The sequence below is a fragment of the Protopterus annectens genome, chromosome 2.part1 (assembly GCF_019279795.1).
Source record: "Protopterus annectens isolate FY-2018-M chromosome 2.part1, PAN1.0, whole genome shotgun sequence".
Taxonomy (NCBI): Eukaryota; Metazoa; Chordata; order Ceratodontiformes; family Protopteridae; genus Protopterus; species Protopterus annectens.
The window spans coordinates 590231797-590245834 of NC_056729.1; the positions used below are offsets into that span (position 1 = coordinate 590231797).

At 44.6% G+C, this 14038-nt stretch overlaps 1 protein-coding gene across 1 annotated transcript in view; it reads left to right on the forward strand.

Annotated features, from left to right (window-relative positions):
• The window catches only part of LOC122794868 (PR domain zinc finger protein 2-like), a 993012-nt gene that overhangs the window by 822128 nt on the left and 156846 nt on the right, over positions 1–14038 (forward strand). The gene's annotated exons all lie outside the window — the stretch shown is intronic.

Consider the following 14038-nt stretch of genomic DNA (forward strand, 5'->3'; position numbering starts at 1 on the left):
CACCTGTGTCCCAAGGTCTCTTATCACACTTTAGGTGTTAAGTAGACTACCGCCTATGTGGTAGTTCATGGGTACAGAGTTTTTACCAAAAGGGATGACAGTGCACTTTTTGGCATTGAGCTTGAGGCCATGGCTTTGACACCAGGCATCTGTCTCAGTGAGGCCCTTTTGTAGGATGTCCACATCGTTAGGAGTTTTGATTATGGCTCCTAGTTTGCAGTCATCTGCGCACTTCGTTAGCCAAAGGCCTTCTGTGTTAGCCTGTACTTCAGAGCCAAACAGGAGAAGCTCTAGGATTGAACCTTGTGGTACTCCACTTGTCACTGGTCTCAAGTTGGATTTAGAGTTTGCTACTTTCACAGTGTTGGTTCTGTCAGTGAGCCAGTTGGCAACCCACCATGTGACACAGGGATTTATTCGTTAGTCAAAGGCCTTCTGTGTTGGCCTGTACTTCAGAGCCAAACAGGAGAGGCTCTAGGACTGAACCTTGTGGTGCTCCACTTGTCACTGGTCTGAAGTTGGATTTAGAGTTTGCTACTTTCAGTGTTGGTTCTGTCAGTGAGCCAGTTGGCAACCCACCATGTGACACAGGGATTTATACCTAGTTTAGTGAGTTTATCTATAATTCCAGAGTGGGGGATGGTGTTAAATCCTTGGTGAGCTCTAGATAGGCTGTGTGAACCACCTAACCCTCATCTATGGGTTTGGTGACCACTTCAAAGAAGTCTGTCAGGTTTAGGAGACATGATCTGCCTTTTACAAACCCGAACTGGGTAGGGTCCAGAGTTTGGAGATTACCAATGTCACTGTTTATAAGTTCCATGATGATACATTGCATAGCCTTGCAGACCAGACTCGTCAGGCTAATGCAGTGATAGTTCCCGGGGTCCGTGGTGGCTCCCCCTTTGGGGAGTGGGATAACCGTTGCTGTGCGCCATTCAGTGAGCACAAAGCCTGAGGTGAGGCTATGATTGAACATGGTACTTAGTTGGGGTGCCAGTATGTTCTATAGTTCATGTAGAACGCAGCCTGGGATGTTGTCAGGTCCCATGGATGCTGTGTTCTTGGCTTTGAAGAGTGTGTTTTTTACCTGTGCAGCCGTGATTACAGGAACTTTGCATTCTTCCGGTATAGAGATGGGCTGTTTAGAGGATGAGAGAGGAGTAAAGTTAGCACTGAACCTATCTGCCAGGATGTTGGCAATATCAGTTGGTTCTGTATATTTAGTGCCATTGTGCATATCTGAGTGTTGCCATTGAGATTCTTGACATAGCTATAGAATGCTTTGTGGTTGTCTTTAGAGTCGGTGGTGATTTTGTTTTCGTAACTAGCTTTGGAAGATTTTATGAAGGATCTCAGCTTCTTACTGAGGCTGACCACGCAGTTCCTCCAATCATGGGATTTTACTCTTTTCTGCAACAGTTTCTTTCTTCTGTTGTAGAGTTTGTTTATCGCAGGAGACCACCAGATTGGCTTCCTTTTTTGGAGGATAGCATCTTGGTTCGGTTAGGGATTGCACAATCCATGCACTCATGTAAGTGCTTATAAAGTGCAATTGTAAAGGATTCAACAGTCGTACCTCTATTGTCTGTCAACATGGCTGTCGTTAAGTTTGCCACTTCTGTCTTAAGAAGCGTGAAGTTGGCTTTGGAGAAATTTTTTACGGTGGTTTCCCTGGTGGGGGTGGGATGTGGATGTCTAAGGTGATTTGCTTGTGGTTGGAACTGACCAACAAGGAATTGACCTCTGGTGTGGAACACTGGTTGCCCATGTTGGTAATGACCAGGTCTAGGATATTGCTGCCCCTGGTGGGGGTGTTGGTAAGTTGATCCAAGGCATTGGAATTTATGAATTCCAGAAAACTTTGAGCACAAGAGTTGGTACACGAGTAGTTTTCCCAGTTAATGGTGGGGTAGTAATCGCCCATTATTAGGGTGTTAGATTGTACCCTAATATTTTCCAGTGTATCAAGAAATGAGGAGTGGGAATTCTGGGGCATGGTGGGGGATCTGTAGCAAGCTACACTTTTGGATTGCAGTCTTGCCCAGAGTTAGTTACACTTGTATAATCTCAGATGCATTATGCCGAGCACCTAGCCTGGAGGTATGGATATTCTTAATGAATGTAGACACGTCTCCGCCTTTAGTGCTTCAGTCCAGGTTAGGTGGCCGAAAGGTGTGGTATGAATTATAGCCTGGTAATGCAGGGGTGCTCTCTGGAGCTTTAAACCAGGTCTCTGTTCCTGCACAGATGTTGATGTTCTCCATTTTAAGGAGTGCCTCGAGTGCATTTTGAGGTTTAGACTTCTAGCATTAAGTAGCATTACCCTCAGATTTTGCTTGCTTGTACCTGCTACGGTGGTGAATTTGTCATTTGAATCTTGCCTAAAAAAAGGCACTATAGGGGTGGCAAGAGCCTTAGACAGTATCCGGAATCCCAAGGGTGACAGCTGGAGGCCATCTCTAGCAAAGCATCGTGGTTTGTCACTCATGTCATCCCAGGCAGACAGATACTGGATCCCCTTAGAATGACATGAGAATCTTAGCCAATTGTTGAAGTCAGCCATTTTGTCCTTGTACTGTGGTATCATTCCGGGTGATGGCAGGATGCTACTCAGAACTAGGGTCAAACCTGCCTGGACTACAAGATCGGACAGCTCCTCCATGTCTCTTTTCATGTAGTCCAGGGAGGTACATCTCAGGTCATTCACACCAGCATGGACAATGACAGTGTCATATTTTTACTTGTTGTGGAGTGAACTGAGTGCATGCGTTATGTGGCGGATCCTGGCACCTGACAGACAACTGACAGTAACTTTTTCCATGTTTAGCTTGGTGAGTGGAACATCAGTGTGCCTGACTATAGAGTTACCTATGACTAGAGTGTTGGCTACATTGTTGTGCCTTATGGACTGTGGTTGAGTGGCACACTTCAGTTTGTGGGCTGTGTCATTTGGGTTGTGTTGGGGGGTGGAGGTTGCTTGCGTTTCTGCTTTGGAGGTGTCTGTTGCTTGGGTAGATTTTTTTGAGAGCCTCTGTGAATGTAGATGTGTGTTTTCTGTTTCTATGTGTGTGTTATGGTGGTTTAGGTTTTGGGAGACTATGTGATGAGTGTGGTGTGGTGCAAGTGTTTACCTTCTCCTCTTGACTGTCTAGTCCAGTCTTGGGTGAAGAAAGCTTTGCTTTCAGTTTAGCTATACAAGTGCATCTCTCACAGGTTGTAGTGTTGGGTGGTAGGAGGAGAGGGTTGTCTGTGTACATGAGGCAATTGCTGCATTGCCCCAAGATGGCCACATTCATCAGGTAGACAGGAGACAACACCGGGAGCTGACCCTTAGACATGCCTGGATAGGTGCTTATTTATTAAGTATTAAAAACTGTTTTACTCTAGACAAGTGAGGAAAGTTGAGTGCTGTAGTAATTTGTAGCTTATTTAGTGTTTACAGTGAGTACTGAGCAAGTGCTGAGCTCAAAGAAACTAATTTGAGTGCTGAAACTAGAAAACTGGCTAGATGTTCTTCATTCCACATTGCTGCAGTCCTAACCATTGGGTAGTCCGCTGTCCAGTTGGCCCGAATACCAAAGTATATGGCTGACGTCGGTCAAGGCGCATTAGACTGATGTCAGGACGTCAGGGTACTAATGCGCATGACCGACGTCATATCCTCAGTCTTTTTTGCCGCATGGTCCGATGCAGAAGTAGTTTTGCGAGTGCAGGTTGGCGTTCTGAAAAATTTCCGAAGTCGGAGTTTCAGACCGAATCAAAGTTGGCTAAGTACCCCGTTGGGGAACATTTTGGTTTTTTCTTGCCTCAGTATTTAACCGGATGTCAGAAAAAGTGAATAACTGTATTTCTTGTGGGAAGCAGATACCTCATAGGGATTACCATACTTTGTGTATACCTTGTTTAGGGCCTGAGCACGACGTTGTTGGTTGCCGCTCTTGTGCTAGATTTAACAAACGCACTATTAAGAGAAGGTTAGACTGTGCCAGGTTAGTGTTTGGGAAGCGTTGTAATTATAAAATGCCGTCGGATGCTCCGGCGCCGCTTCGTCAAAAAGCGCAAGGACAAAACAGCAAAGCCTAGGGTTGATGAACCGGCAGTCCCGGACGTCGGTTCTTTAGAAACTCAGTGGAGCCAGAGGTTTTGCCAGGAGTTTCTTTGGAGTCTCAGGCAGAGACTTTACTGTTACAGGATGTGCCCTCTCAGGAGGTAGGCCAGGCTGAGGGGCTTCTCAGGTAACTGTTCTTCCCTCTCTTCCCAAGGTAGTTAGAGCCTCTCCTTCTGTTTCCAAAACTTCTTTGAGAGGTAGGCCAAGTTTAGCTTCAGTGGGGCTTCTCCTAGCACTTCAGGTTCTGTGCCTAAGAAACATATGCTTAAAATGGCAGAAGATTTAATTACTATGATTAGAGGCTCTATGCCCCTCCTGATAAGAGGCCTAGGGTGGAACCTGAGTTTGAGAGTTTTGAACAGTGTTCAGAGGCTTCTGAGTCTTCTCTCGGAAGACTTGCAGGAGTATCCTCCTTATTCTGATTCTGATGTGGATGATTCCACTCCTACAGCTTCTCCTCCTGAGGATTTCTCATTTTCAGAGACTCTGCATTCCATGAGGGAGCACTTTAAATGGGAAGGCCAAGATTACTCTGATTCCAGGAAAAGGCTTAGGGAATTCTTATTTTACCCCAGCATAGGCCCTTAGCTATACCTCCTGTGTTGAATGTGGTGGAAGATGTTTTGCAGAGGCTTCCCTGAACCCTGATTCTTTGCCTCCTGCCCTGTTAAACCTGATAGGTACTGTAGGGTGCCTGAAGCTCATAAGTATCTGTTTAAGAGTCCTAGGGCAGACCCGAAACTGTTTCTCAGGGGCCTAAAGGTGTTAAGGCCTCTGTTGTTAAAAATCCTGTTCCCACTGATAAAGAGGCAAGGGCTTTGGATAGGTGGGGAAAGAAAGTGTATACTTCTTCCACTTTAGCCATGAGGCGTTGAATTGTCAGTTTCACATGCTAAAATATCAAAATTATCTCCTTTCACAATTGAAATCTAAGGTGGATGCTTTGGCGGAAGGTATAGAGTGTAAAGAGTTGCTGGATTTAGTTCATGTGTCTGAACAAGTGGGTAAGCATTCTTTGCAATGTGGTTTTGATGCTGTGCAGGCCTCCTCGAGGGTGGCTGCCACTAGTTCTGTTCTTCAGGCATGCCTGGTTGAGGGATCAGAATTTAGCAGAGCATGTTAAGACTAGGATTTTGGATGCTCCTTTACAGTCTGATGTGTTATTTGGTTCGCCTGTGGAAGCAGTTTTAAAGAAAATGGAGGACAAAGCTAAGTCTATGCAAACTGTTAAAGATTTTTGCAGGTGCAGCCCAAGTTTAGTAGAAATTGGCCTACTAAGGGATGGACATATCCTGCTTATGATTCCCAGTCTAGGGGTAGGTCTAGGCGTGGTAGGGGCAGAGCTCAAGGTTCTTTTAGGCCTAGAACAGGGGTTCACCTGCTCAGACTTCTGGTGAGGGCAGGGGTCAGTCCTTTCGTAAACAGACCCAATGACCTGCCTTTTCAGCTGCCAGTAGATTCTCGTCTGGCAGCTCCTTTGGGAGGAAGACTGTCTCTTTTCAAAGAAAATTGGGATTTAATCACTCAAGACAGATGGGTGTTGGATATCATTCACCACGGTTACAGGTTTTATTTCCATACATTGCCCCATTCAAAGGCATGCCAGACGTTCCCCCTCCACAAAGGAAAGAGGCTCACAAGCAAATTTCTCTGTTACTCCAAATAGGGCCATTTCAGCCAGTCCCTGTACCAGAAAGGGGCCTAGGATTTTATTCTCGCCTGTTCCTAGTACCAAAGAAGGGGAACACGTGGAGACCAATTTTGGATTTATCTATCCTCAACACTTATCTGGACATTCCCAAGTTCAAGATGTTGACGTTACAACAGCTTTTACCTCTGCTGGGCAAAGATCATTGGATGGTAACTTTAGATCTCAAGGAAGCTTACCTTCATGTGCCTATAAGACTAAGTTGCAGGAAGTATCTGCGTTTTCGAACTGGAAATTCTCATTATCAGTTCTCTGCATTGCCCTTTGGCTTATCTACTGCCACCAGAGTATTCACAAAGGTTCTGGCTCCAGTGATAGCTTACTTCAGGCTAAAAGGTATTCAAATCTATCCTTACTTGGACGACTGCCTGATTCTGGCTCAAGAAAAGGAAGACCTTCTACAGCATCTGGAATATGTCATAGCAGTGCTAAGATGCCTAGGGTATTCTGTGAACGAAATAAAGTCCAGTCTAGTACCCTCTCAAGACATGTGCTTTCTGGGTGTGAGACTGAATACAGCAGGCCAGATGGCCTTTTAACCCCGGACAAACAAAAGAATCTTTCCAGTTACTTCCATCAACTATCTCTTCAGTCCGGGCTGACTGCAAGGACAGTCCTTCAAGCCTTAGGGTTCATGGCATCTTGTATTCTGGTGCTTCCCAATGCCAAACTGCATATGAGGAAGCTGCAATGGTATCTCAAAATGTGTGGACACAGCACTGCCAGGATTTGGACACTGTCATTCAAATAATACCTTGCATTCAAAAGAATTTTTGTGGTGGGCTCAGGAATGTCACCTAAACAAGGGACTCTCTGTGACCCGGCCAGAGGCGAGTCAGATTTTAACGACAGATGCCTTGGACATTGCTTGGGAGCTCATCTAAATGGAAAGTGGATACAAGACAAGTGGCCTGCCAGACTACAGCATCTACATATCAACATGAAGGAGATGTTAGCAGTCCAGTTTGCATTAATGGCTTTCAAGGAGTTACTTCTTCCTGGGCAGGTGTTGATTCTAACAGACAACACAACTGTCATGTGGTACATCAACAAACAAGGGGAACACATTCTTATCCTCTATGCAGGCAAGCAATGATTTTATGGGAGACTGCTCAGCTTGCAACTAACTCTTCAGGCAAGGTTTCTGCCGGGAGCACAGAACTCCTTAGCAGATGTGTTAAGCAGGCAAATCATGGATCCCCACGAGTGGAAACTGGATCTTCATGTATTTCAGAAATTGACAGTGTCATGGGGAACTCCAGACATAGATCTGTTAAACTTCTCCACTAAACCACCAGCTGCCAAAGTTTTGCACAAAGGGTTTCATCATACAGCTTGGAAAGTGGATGCTCTTTCTTTCAGTTGGAAAAATCTTCATGTGTATGCCTTTCCACCTCTGCCTCTTCTTCCAAAGGTGCTCCTAAAGGTCAGACAAGACAAGCCAAGGATGATTTTAATAGCTCCAGATTGGCCTCGGCAACACTGGTACCCACTACTAAGGAGTCTGGTAAGGCAGCCCCCATGGCCTTTACCTTTGATTCCACATCTGTTATCTCAGAAGGACGGTCACCTGCTCAATGTCAAGCTTCACTCTCTTCATCTAACAGCCTGGCATATTCTGTGTTGAAACACAGCAGGTCTCAACTTCCTCAACAAGTTTTAAATGTGATTATGGAAGCTAGAAGACCTAGTACAAGAAAAGTGTACAGAAAAATGGAAGAGATTTTTATTTTGGAGTGCAGCAAAGAATTTGGAGATTTCTGAGCCTAATTTGAGTGTGGCTCTTCAATATCTTACTGAGTTACTGGACAAAGGTTTGTCTTTCTCTTCCATTAAGATTCATGCTGCAGCAATTTCAGCTCACTATGATTGTGACCCACCATTGTTTTCGCATCCTTTGTTCAAGCAGTTTCTTAGAGGGGCAAAGAATATAAGACCCCCGTAGAGCTCCTACTCCTGCTTGGGATCTCAATTTTGTGTTGGAAAAACTTACTCTACAACCTTTTGAGCCTGCGGCTACTGCTGACTTGAAATACTTGTCATGGAAGACTGCTTTTTTGTTGGCTATTACTTCTGCAAGAAGGGTTTCTGAGTTGCAGGCCCTTATGGCAGTAGAGCCCTTTTGATTTTCCATAAGGATAGGGTATCATTACGTACTAATCCTTCCTTTATGCCTAAGGTGGTTTCTAGTGTGGCTTTAAACCAAACTATTCATTTGCCTACTTTCTATGCAGATCCCCAAAATAAGGGGAAAAGATTTTGCACACTTTAGATGTACATAGGCAGTTGCGTTATTATTTAAGCAGGACTAAGGATTTCAGGCAGTCTCAGCAATTGTTTGTTTCTTTTGCTTTGAGTTCTCAGGGCAAGCCTGTGTCTAAGCAAACTATTTCTAAGTGGATTGGGTTTTGCATTTCATTTTGTTACTCCCATCATGGCAAGGAGATTCCAGCTGGGATTAGGCCTCATTCCACTAGGGCTACTGCCACTTCAACAGCATTTCTAAGGGGTGGCAACTAAGGATATTTTGGAGGCAGCTACTTGGAGTTCAGTGCATACTTTCTCTAAGCATTACCACCTTCCTCTCTACTCTAAATCTAGGGCTGGTTTTGCCACAGCTATTTTGCAAGGCATGTTGACAGCTCCTGCTTCCTTATGATTTGCCAGCCTCCCTTACCTCTGCTTTGGGATTCTACCCAATGGTTAGGACTGCAGCAATGTGGAATGAAGAACATAGTACAGTTTTGTACCTACCATAAATGTAGATGTTCGAGGATCCACATTGCTGCAGTCCAATTTTCCCTCCCTCCTTCCCCTCTGTGTTTAGGGGTGGTGGTGTGGGCTAATATATATATATATATTCTTGTACATTTGTATATATTGTATATATGTTTGATGCAGGGCTTTTTGGTGTTTTGGTTTGGGCCTTGTCTTTTTAGGGTCTTCTGACATCTGGGGCAAGAAAAGACTGAGGATATGACGTCGGTCATGCGCATTAGTACCCTGACGTCCTGACATCAGTCTAATGCGCCTTGACCGACGTCAGCCATATACTTTGGTATTCGGGCCAACTGGACAGCGGACTACCCAATGGTTAGGACTGCAGCAATGTGGATCCTCGAACATCTACATTTATGGTAGGTACAAAACTGTACTTTCTAAGAAACAAAATTAAGCTAGAAGGCTTCCCTCCAACACAGAAAGGCTTGGGAGGTCAGAAGCATGATGGCAAAATGGTTCACATTGCCTATATTGACCTGGCCAAGGCATTTGACACAGTACCCCACTTGGGCATTGTTGACAAACTCAAGAGTTTACCTCTGTAGATAGCCAGCTGGTTCACAGAGAAGACCCAGGAATTTAGAATTGGGGAGCTACCTCTACAAAGAAGCCAGTCACTACTGGAGTCCATCAGGGATCAGTCCTGGGACTGCTGTTTTTGGCATTTACTTCTCTGAAATGAAAAGGCCAATGGCAGTGGCCTCTGGATGACTAAATTTGCAGATGATTGCAAATTATGAGCAGTCATAGAATCCCCCACTGGCATAAATGTTCTCCAAGAAGGGCTTGCATGGATAAATAACTGGTGGTGGAGCTATGGACTAAAACTAAATGCCAAGAAGTGCATAGTAGTATTTTTCGGGTCATCATCCACCCCTGGCAACTACCATATTAACAACACTCCTCTAAAAGTTGGCCCATTAGTCAGGGACCTGGGGACACACACACACAGTAATCTAGCCTTTGACCATCACTTGTCTACAGTAGTTACACAGACAGTAATCGAGCCTTTGACCATCACTTGTCTACAGTAGTGAGGAAATCATTGTACATTGTACAATTTATAAACAAAGGTGTGGCATCTAGGTCCAAGGAAGTCATTGCTCCACTGTTTTTGGCATTCATCACACCTGTCATCAAGTACAGTGCCCCATTTAGTATGTGCTTAGCCAGGCATGTCCAACAATTGAAACATCTACAGGGGTTCCTCACTAAAAATGAGTACATGGTATAAGTAACATGTCCTATGCATACTGCCTCAAGGCCTTATTCCCTGTATTCTGTTTCCTACAGACTGTTGAGGAGAGATGTATGCTTGGTGTACAAGTCAGACCCCACCCTAATGGACCTCCCGCATATCTGCAAAACAAACCGCACCAGAATTATCTGTTTTAAAGATGTAAACCTTGCCTGTGTTACAAATAGTACCTGCTGGAGAGACTGATATGTATCTTTGAGACTATCCCTTCTCTGGAACAGGCTCCCCATCCATTTAAAGGCAAGGTTCCTGTATAACCCACTTCCTGTTACTTGGACAGTTAGATAGGAAACAGGAAATTCATCCCTGGTTTGGCACCTTTGCCTATTGGACACAGGCAGCCTGTAAATGTTCATCTCCGAAGCCCGTGCTTACATTTATCAAGGGTACGAGAACTTTCCAGAGTTTTGGTTTGCATGGCTAGGATTAAGAAGGCTCTTGTGGTCATTTAGCCTAGTAAACATCTATGAACCTGTATAATCTGTTTGTGTACAGCTGTACCATTTTCTGTATGTCTCTTTAATTACTAAACTAAATGTTGTACTTTGGCTGAGACTGAAATTGGTTATTTGTGGTCAGTGTTCTACTTCAGTTGATAGTGATTCATTCAGGGTTCACAGTATGTAGTTTGAGATAATGCAGATCAAACCCACCAGACTACATGATAAAGCACATTAGCAATACACAGCATTAACCTTCTGCTGTACACAGTCACACACAGTATTTTCATAGAGCGCTTTTGCGTGTCTGTGCTGTTTTACAGTGTCAGTCTTGTGAACAATTATTTCTTCTCATTTTTTTTTCATGTGTCATATGAGTGTGTGTTATGCATACAAAACAAACCCCTATATATTTGTAATCCTTGGTCCCTTATTCCAGCAGCTACTCATGCCAGGGCCAGCTTTAGGCCAATTGAATGTAATAGTGTTCTGCACTTTTCTGCCATATTTCATCTAACCACCAGATAAGCATCTTGCATCTCCTGCAAGATGTTGCTTTAGCAGTGGTGGACTAAAGTGTTGAAATTTAGTGGAGTAATGTATTTTTGGATATGGAGCATTGCTCCCTATGTCTACATCAGCCTCAACAGTGGAGTAAACTACATACCCCTAAATTCCTTTCAACTTTACTTATAGACTGCTTTTGTTTTTTTCTTTTGTAGTGTCGGGGGGTTGTGTGTGTTTATGGTACTGAGTGTTTAGAAGGTTATTAGTGGCTGCAGTTTGCGAGTGTGAAGCAGAAGACTTTCAGCTGTTTTTTTCTTCTGGAGAACCTGTCCTGGGACTAGGTAAGCATTTCTGTTTTCTAGCAGGTAAAACCAGGTAGTGCCACTATTTATAAGATGTTCATCGTGTTACCCTGCTGCAGTCATCACACTTGGGTTATCCTGTCGTCAGGCGGTCTCGCAGTCGGCCTGAGTTCCAAAGTCTTGGTCCGGCGTCGGTTGCTGTCACTTCTTCCCTGACGTCAGTGCACCAGAGGTATACAAGAGGCATCCAACGCCATTTTCTTCAGTCTTTTTTGCCGTGCGGTGCCCGAAGCAGAAGCAGTTCGCAAGTGCCGGTCGGCCAGCACCTGAGATTTTCTAATCGAATTTCAGTCCGAAGTCTTCAAAGCTAAGTACCCCATTGGGGAACCTTTTCTTGCCTCAGGCCGATGTCAGAAAAAGTTAACAATTGCATTTCTTGTGGGAAGCAAATACCTCATAAGGATTTTCATTCTTATTGTATACCTTGCCTAGGCCCAGACCACGACGTCACTGGTTGTCGGTTTTGTGCTAGGTTCAATAAGCGAACTATAAAGCGACGCTTTGATTTCGCTTGACACTACTTTGGTAGGAAATTTAATTATACTATGCCGTCGGAGCAACCAACTACCGGTGTGCATAAAAAATGCAAAGATAAAGATTGGCAGCCTAGATCCAAGCCAGACTCCGAGGCCTCTGCTGGGCCTGTCGCCGGTTCTCTGGTTTTCAGTGAGGCACCTACGCAGCCTCTGACGACCGCTTAATTGGAACCTCAGACCGCTTCAGAATCTCAAAAAGAGAGTACTAAGCCGACGCAGCCATTTTCTTTAGGCCCTACTGACAACATTGCAGAAGGAGAAGCCGGTGCTGTGGAAACACCTTCGGTTTCAGAAGGTGTCTTTAGACCGGCTACCCTCACCATAAAATCTTATGCTAAGCTTAAGACTCCTTTAAAACCTAAAAAGACTGTACATCAGTTTCCAGTTCAAGAACCCATGCCTAAGAAACAGATGCTTAAGATGGCTGAAGATTTGATTACTCTAATCAGGGCCCCCCCCCCCCCCCCCCCCAGACAAAAGGCCAAGACAAGAGGAGGATTATGCCTCCTCTGATCAAGTTTCTATTTCTTCAGACTCCTCTGAGGAACAGGATTACTCCTTCCCCCCTTATGAAGATTCTGATGCTGAAGATTCCATTCTCTTAGCATCTCCCCCTGAAGACTATTCCTTTGGGGAAACCTTACATACCATGAGGGAACATTTCCACTGGGAAGGTCAGGACTACTCCGACTCGGAAAAGGCTCCGAGAGTTTCTTTTACTTCCCCAGCACAGACCACTTGCTGTCCCTCCAGTTTTAGACATTGTGGATGATGTTTACTAAGAATCTAGTCTAAATCCAGATTCTCTGCCACATGCTCCAGCCAAACCAGACAGATATTATAGAGTGCCTGACTCACACAAATTCCTTTACAAAAGCCCTGTTGCTGACCCAGAAACAATTTCCCAGGGTCCCAAAGGGGCTAAGGCTTCTATGGCTAAAAATCCTGTGCCCTCTGAAAGGGACTCTAGAGCACTAGGTAGGTGGGGGAAGAAGGTTTACACCTCAGCTACGAGAGCACTAAATTGTCAATTTCACATGCTGAAATATCAGCAATTCTTAATATCTCAATTAAAACAAAAGATGAGCACACACTCTCAACAGTCTGAATTCAAGGAAATGCAGGATCTGTTGCATGCAGCTGAACAGGTGGGCAAACATACTTTACAATGTGGATTTGATTCCTTGGAAGCTTCCTGTAGAGCAGCTGTTACTGGGTCTGTCATACGTAGGCATGCTTGGTTAAAGGAATAAACTCTGCCTGATCATGTAAAAGCAAAATTACTAGATGCACCTTTACAGCAGGATGTCATATTTTGTGTCAAAGCAGATGAGGTTTTAAAGAAAATGGAGGATAAGGCAAAGTCTATGCAGATGGTCAAAGATTTCTTACAGGTACAACCCCCTCTTTTCAGCAGAAATTGGCCAACAAAAAATTGGTCCTTTCCAGCTTCAGACAGACGACAGAGGGGTAAATACAGACTCCCTAGGGGCAGAGGTCAAGCACAAATCCCTTACAAACCTCACCAATGTGGCACTGCAACACAGAAGGGAGGAGAAGACAGGCCCCAAACTACTAGAAGACAAACAATGACTTAACCCTCAAACTGCCAAGCAAAACTCTCTTGGCAGCTCCCTTGGGAGGAAAATTAGCACTTTTTGCAGACAACTGGCGCTTCATCACCAAGGACAAATGAGTCCTAGACATTATCTCACAAGGATACAGATTCCATTTCCACACCTTGCCAAGGATAAAAGGAATGCCAAACCTGCCACAAAATCAATGGGCAGAGGCACAAAAGCAAATTGCAACTCTCATGGACAGGAGAGCCATTCAACTGGTACCTACACAGGAGCAAGGCAAGGATTTTATTCAAGGCTCTTTCTAGTCCCCAGAAAGGGCAATGCATGGAGACCCATTCTGGACATTCCAATTCTAAACACCTACTTGCAAGTACCCAAATTCAAGATGCTAACACTACAGCAGCTTCTTCCCATGTTGGGCAAGAAGGCTTGGCTAGTAACGTTGGACCTCAAGGAGGCATACCTGCATGTCCCTATCAGATAAAATTGCAGAAGATACCTCTGTTTCATTGCAGGTTCAACCCATTACCAATTCTCTGCACTGCCCTTTGGCTTATCTACTGCACCCAGGGTCTTCACAAAATGCCTGGCACCAGTAATTGCATACTGCAGACAAAGAGGAATTCAAATATACCCATACCTGGACGACTGCCTCATCCAAGCAGAAAGCAAGGACATTCTCTTACAACATCTGGCATTTGTCAAACACCTTCTAAGTTGCCTAGGGTACACAGTAAACAAAAAGAAATCAA